This window comes from Octodon degus, unplaced genomic scaffold (genome assembly GCF_000260255.1).
Source record: "Octodon degus isolate 3935 unplaced genomic scaffold, OctDeg1.0 scaffold00180, whole genome shotgun sequence".
Taxonomy (NCBI): Eukaryota; Metazoa; Chordata; class Mammalia; order Rodentia; family Octodontidae; genus Octodon; species Octodon degus.
In genome coordinates this window covers 113,980-121,417 of record NW_004524756.1, presented here as the reverse complement: position 1 = coordinate 121,417, position 7,438 = coordinate 113,980, and positions in this window count along the sequence as shown.

The window sequence follows — 7,438 nt, the reverse complement described above, 5'->3', positions numbered from 1 at the left end:
TGTGGTGCTGGGGGATTGAACCGCGGTCCCTGATGCTTTGCCAAGCTTGTTCTAAGTAGGTGCCTTAGACCACTGAGCCATCTCTCCAGCCCCATGGATAAATTTTTAAATTAAAATTGTCATAGCTTATTCATATATAAGGCCAATGCACCTTGTTTTGTAAATTTCTACAGAATTAAGTAAAAGCCTTGGACCATGCTGGTTGCATTAGCTAGGCATTGCAGATCAGTTTCTTCTGACCTTCACAAGCATATGTTTCTGTATTCAGATTCATAAACAATGAAGTTATGGGAGTATTTTAGCATTTCTAAGGCAACATCCACAGAAATGGACAGATGCATGTGCAGCTGGAGAACAGTTTTAATTTTAATTTTCTTTCCTGTTGTAGGAATGATGTTTTAATTTTTAGTTTTTGTCTGGATTGGGTTGTGGATTCCAGTATGGTCTTAATTGTCAGGTCTCTTGGAGGGTGCAAGTGGGCACATGGTGATGTTTGAGAATGATGAAATTCACTGGGAAAAAACCCTCATAAGCTAAAGCAGTGAAAGTTCTGATGGGAAACAGGATAATGGTGGTGTAGGTGGTGTAGGTAGTGTCAGGATTTTTTTTTTAAATGCTAAAACTACTAGGGCACAAGCTGCTGTGGAAGATGCATAGGGCAGAAGATAAACCACCTTCCTGAAGAGAACTGGAGGATTTCATTTCCAGATCCAGAGGAGCACACAATGGAGTGGAAAGTGTCCGGAGAGAGACACTGGCAGAGACTTGGGCTCAGGCTTGAGAAGGAAGAGATGAATGCTGTTTACTCATTAGGTTACCTTCCAGCTCTGTGATTTGTGATAAGTTACTTAACTTCTCTGGGCCTCGGTTTTCTTATTTTTTCATGGAACATGTGGTTGCACCTCCCTCCTAGCATTGCGGGATGAAATATGAATGTACATGTAGAGGACAAAATAGGTTCTCAGCACATTGGCCAAGCAATGGCTGTGACTCATCCACATGGCTGACACTGTCAAAGGTTCTACAATCTGAGGTACAGGACCTCAGGATAAATCCTGAGGGGATTTCACTGACCTTCTCAGACCCAAAAGCTACAACTCTTGTTGCATAGGTCCTGCTTTACCTTGGTCTTAACCATCCAGCAGAAAAGTATAAAAACAAAATATAAGAAGTAAAGCCATGCTGTTTTGTTGAGCTATAGGGGACTCAGGTCAACAGTTTCTGACAGTGCCAGTGAAACGGAAGACCGAATACTATTATGGGCTACTGAACTCTTTTAGATTATTTTACTGAGTTAACACACCTATAATATTCAAATAATGGAACTTAACAAAAAAAGGGCATAGAGATGAATGTCCATTTTGTATCTGTGTATTCAAAGTGGTTGGGATAGATATACAGTTACATTCTCTTAATGAATAGAGTGATTTGTTCTAATGGTGTTTGTAGATAGGATATCATGTCCGCATCTTGTACAGCAATTAACCACTAGGAAGAATGTATGCAATGTGTTAATTATTGAAACTGTCCTACCAATTTGATTTGAAACTGTCTCATTGCTATTTGTTTATCAATAAAATTATGGGAAAAAATAGGTTCTCAATCTGTGCTAGTGGTTGCTGATTTGGGCAGACATGGGAGCTGTGTTTGGTAGAATGTCTCCAAACACTCAGAAATGCAATTGTAAAACTGAGAACTCTCCAGATGACACAGTTGCAGAAAATCTCAGAGTCTGCTGAGTGGTGTCCTGTATTTTCATTTATTTAGGGCATGCAGGAGATTCGGGAGGGGGGGAGAACAGATGTGTTTGACCAAGCTGCAGAGGGTATAGGTATATTCACTGTGTTGTGAAGCCTGTTTGTGGGGTTTTTCCTGAGTGTTGCATTTGAAAAAGTTTCTTTATAGTGGTTTGGTCATGAACTTGAATACAGGTTTTCAGTAAAAATGGTTATAAAGCACAGCACTGGTCATTTGGTCAGCTGATGATGTGGCTGCCCTAGAACTTGGAAAGCTGAACACTTCCATGATGGAGGTGAGGAAAGGATAAGGAGTAGTATTTCTCCATTGACTTTGAAAGGAAACAATGTAGAGAAATACATCTTCAAAGTTAAAGGAACCTTGAATTTTGAGGGCCTGATTTTTAAAAAATTCTTCATATTTTCTAGATAGAAGGCCTTTGTCAGAGGACAGTTGGCTGTAATTTTTTCCAGTTTGTCAGTTTTCTTTTTACTCTGTTGGAGATTTCCTTTTTTAAAATGTTATTTTATTTTATTTTGAAGTGCAAGAACAAAAAGGAAAGCAAAAACAAATAGCAGGGACAAACACAGAAACATAGTAACATACAATAATACATACGGCACAGATTTTTTTATATTATGTATTTTTGTCAGCAAATCTGTTGCTCAGATTAACAGATATAGGTTTTCAAGACTGTACAGATAATTAAACATTAATACTTGTTTTCAATAAATCTCAATAATTTTTTCTTTAAACTTTTACTTTATTATTTTTAAAATTTATTTTAAAGAGAGTATAATAATAATTGATAAGACATTAGAAATGGTACACATTTAGAAGAACAAGATAAGTGGTATTCAACTGTGGTTTTTATATTGCATGTGACTGTCTTTGATGTAGTAACTCAGATTGCAGATATCCAAAAATAGTCATCTGAGATGAATATACATTTCTCAGATGAAGAAATATAAATGACAAGTAAATATATGAAAAAAATGTTCAAAATCGTTGGTCATTTGAGAAATGTAAACTAAAACAGCACTGAGATCCATCTCAACCCAGAAAGAATGGCAAACATCAAGAAGTCAGCCAATGACAAATGGGACCAATCTCCACTATTGGTAAGAGTGCAGACTGATACAACCACTATGGAAATCAGTAAAGGATTCCTTAAAAGGCTAGCATTGGAAGTCTCATTCAATCCAGCTTTTCACCTCCTGGGTATTTCCCCAGAAGAACTGAAAACACACAACCATGATATATCTGCACCCACATTTATAGCAGCACACTTTGTCATAGCTAAATCTTGGAAAAAACCCAAATGTCCATCAACTGAGAAATGAATAAAGAAGGTGTGGTATTTTTACACAGTGGAGTATTAGCTATAGAACAGTATAAATTTGAGGCTTTCATTGGTAAATGGTTGCAACTAGAGACCATTTTCTTAAATGAAATAAATCACTTTCATTTCCCATGTGTGCAGGTGTTGTATTGTCTCCTCAGTGTGAGAACATGAAAGAGAAAATAAAATCTCAAGGGCACAATGGATACTGGGAAAAGGGAATGAACCTATTTAAAAGGCAGGATTACTGATGAGGAGAAAGACAGGAGAGGGAGTGGCAAAGAGATATATCTATATATGTAAGCAGGATGGTTGGACAACTGTACTGTGGATTTCTGCTGGTCTGTGGAAAGGAGCAGTTAATGCTTAATTCGTTTTTTTTCTCATTTTTTCAATTCTTTGACTTTGTTTTATTAATTTCTAGTTGAAAGACAACAATACCCAATACAACAAATACTGTAAAATTCATATTATTTTGTTAAATGAAATTCTGTATCACTTGTAACTTCTGTGTTTTAGCACTATTTTGTACTCTCTTTAAGAAATAAAAAAAAAATAAAAAACAAAGTTAAAGAAATGTTTAAAGGAAAAAACCCTTGAAGTGGGAAATCAAGTTTTTGGCTGAGAGTTTTGATTTTTACCCCAAAGCTCCTTCCCACAGTGCGATCCTGGAGAGTCAGTCTGATAGTTGGTAAGTACATGGCCAGAGCAGCAGTCAAGGCTTTGGTCTCATGCACTGGTTACTGCTCTTCCCTTCTCAGCATCAGTGCACCCCGTGTTCTTTATCTGATAATGCTAAGCCCTTCCTTACATGGTGTAGATGCCCTTTCTGTACTTATTTGTCAGAAGCTTCTTTTTCTTCTTCCCATTCACTGTACTATAGCTAATCTTCCATAATCATTGCTTATCTTGTGTTTATGGATGTGTTGTACTTCCATGCTTTTTTTTTTTTTTTTGGTATTTTTTTTTCATCTCTAGGAACAAAGGTATATGAATTTCCAGATAAAAGAAATCCGTTGATGTCCTTCTGTTCTGGAGCCTGCCAAGCCCAGGGAAACACTGCCCTCCTTTGAGTCTCCCTAGAGCAACCTAAGCATTTGGTAAGAGTGGTGATTTCCTGTGTGTGCTTTCATTCCCCCTTTTTATTAGTGTATATTTGTGATACATAATAAATGTGTGCATCCTGGAGGGCTGGTAATATACACATGGCATCTAGATCCTTTTCACTTCTCCTTCCCTGCCTTTCTTCTAACCCATTCTTGGATCCCCTTCCCAATTCCACATAGAGCATTACACAATATGAGAGTAGGAGTTAGGCTTTGTTTATCCATAGTCAGTGAATGAAGAAACTTTTGCCTAAAGCAGCATCCAGTTCTAAACAAAACTTACTGTAAAGGTGATGTGAAAAGTAAGACAAGCAGTTTGGGTTCGTGCACACAAATGTTATCTCTTTTTTGTACAAATGCCAGATCTGCCCAGTGCCTATAAATGACAAGAGCTTTACAGTAGCAGGGATTTTATTGTGCAAAAGAAATGAACCCCTCATATATTTTTCTAGCATATGTAGGGGCAACATAATGTTGCACTTTAATTTAGGTGTTCTATGTATAACTTTTCTTTATTCAGTAAAAGACTGGGGAGCTGGAGCATACTCCCACGAACTTACGGCCTAAACCTAGACAGATGATAGTGAAGATAAAAGTCAAAACTCTAGCAAACCCAGTTGCTTCTCTCCAGCTCTGCCATCCTCCTTTGCTGGGACCCTGCAGACACCTTTTACTGCACCCTTGCTACCCCACACTGTTTCTAACACAGTAGCCAGATCCATCTCTTTACAGGATAAATCAAACCACTTCACTCATTCAAGTCCCTGCAAACCCCTGTTTTGCTCTGAGTAAATTCTAGAGTCCTGCTGGGCCCTTCATGATCCAGCTGGTCCTCTGCTTCCCCTGTGACCTCATCTGCTGCTGCTCCATCCACACAGGTCTTGGCACCTCTCAAGCATGCCATGTACACATCTGTCTTAAACTCTGTGGGTTGCCTACAAACTATGCATGGTACTTTTTCCTTCAAGGCTTTGCTCAGAGATCACCTTCACATAACAACTTTTCTTTCCACCTCCCTCCCTCCCCATTTCTCCTCTCTCCCGCCATTCTTCTTATAAGAATGGACTAATTCCTGTGGAAGTTGTATTAATACCTCTTAATGACCTAATCACCTCTGCTCCACTACCTCTTAGCTTTGGTTGAAAATAGCTTTTCTGGGCCAGCCAGATAGCTCAATGGATTAAAGCACCTGCTTATGCTGACTCAGGAACTGGGGTTCAATCCCTGGCATGCTGTGCCAGCTTGGCCCCCTGGGCATGCTGAGATGGTAACTTAGACTGGATGTGGTGGCATGTGCCTGTGATACCAGTGCTTGGGAGGCTGAACACAGGAAGATCACTACGAGTCCGATCTGTGTAGTGAGACCTTGTACTAAATACATAAAAAAAGAAGAAAAAAAATAGTTTTTCTTCAAAAATTTGAAGATACTACATTGTTAATTTCTAGCTTTCAGTTGGTTTTGTATTGTTTACCTTCTGCTCCCTCTGCATATCTGTTTCTTGTCTCTCCAGAACTTTCTGCTCTTCTCTTGAGCCCCAGGACTCTGAAGTTTTTCAGCAGAGTGACTGGGTGTAACTCTATTCTCATTCATCAGACTGGAACTCAGATCCTTGCTCTTCGGTTCTAGGGAATTTCTTAATTGGTCATTTCTTCCCTCCACTTCCTTTACCTTATTTTTCATAAATTTTATTATTCAAATAATAGGTTCTCAGAACTGGTCTTACAATTTTCTTATTTCCTCTTCATGTTTCTCTACTTTCTAGGAGATTTTCACGAGTTTATCTACCACCATTTCTTTGGAGGTTTTAATATCTAATTAGGTCAGAGCACATGTTCACATGGGAAAAGGGTCCAGAATGTGGGCTCAGAGGAGGGGGCCTGGTGGCCTCCCCAAGGAAGTGAGCCATAAAGTCCTGTTCTGAGGTGAGCAATCTCATATGTGCACAATGAAATCAGAGGGGTGATGACAAGAGAAAGGTAAAAAGAAATGAAACACAAGGAACTAACATTTATTGCAGGCCTACAAATATGATTTTCTGGAAGGTAAGTTTATTATATACCAACTTGATTTCTTCTGATTAATGTGTATGGAATCAAATTGAGATCCTGGAGACAGTCTCAATCTGGATATGAGATCAAGCAGCTCTGACTTTGCATGGCAGAGCCTGGTGGATTATAAGCATGTTAAACTTTCTTACATGAGCATACTACCTAAGAGTCAAGCACTGCAGCTTAGGCTGAAGCCCCTTCGATTTCAGAGACACTCCTAGGAATATACTCTAATCACTGACCATCTCCATTTCTCAGTTGTTGTGTGTTATTTTTTCACATATTTCTGATAAAATATAGTGGATCCTTAAACTCATGGAGTTGGCCAATAACATAAAACTAGTCTAGACCAACCCTAAGGCGGCAGCTAGGTAAATATTTATGTCTGCGACTGAATTTCTAAGTATTCCGCGCCCCTAATCTTTGTGAATGCTGCAAGTGCTTGCTAACAGATAATTTAGTATGCTGAAGACAGGCAGATGTTTGGGTCCAAAGCTGGAGTCTCATGGTCAGGCTTCCCGCCAGCGTGTGCTTGATGTGTCATGTTTCAGCCCCTGGGTTTCAGTCCCATGTCTATCTCTTACTTTCCCCCACTCTCTTCTCTGAAGCCCTAGGGATTTGGACAGCTTGGCTCTATTCTTCGGTTCTTTTTCTCCCAGGACTGCCTGGCAAGTAACATGCTATCTTCCTCTTCTCCCTGTCTTCTAGTTTTCTGTCACCAAAAATAAACTCTCAGGCTTGTTTTATTTAAGACTTTGACTGCTGATTCCTTCTTGTTTTGGAAATCAGCCTACTGAGACAGTTGCAATCAGCTCAGTGGTTCATGGCTAGTGGGAAGATTAATAAGCAGCTTGTGGACTCATGTTTGCTAAATGAAGGCAAGCAACTGCAAAATATATATGTTGTACAATTCCTGAAGATTTTTTTCCCCAGAAGCTCCTACCAGTTGTCTGTTTCACCTTTCCTTAAAATTTCTTTGATGTGAACCCTTTAAAAATCTGATCCTTTTCCTGCTCCATGTCTTCTTGTCCCTTTGGCTTCCTGTGAATGCTTTCTCTACAGCTATGTAGGAGAATCATCTGAAGGGCTGCTAAAGTAACAGGTGCCGGGGCCCCAGCTATAGCAATCCAGCTTCGGAAGTTCTGGGTTTTTACTGACACTGTTGGGCTGGGAGGTGACAGTAGACTACAACATTAGGAAGAGT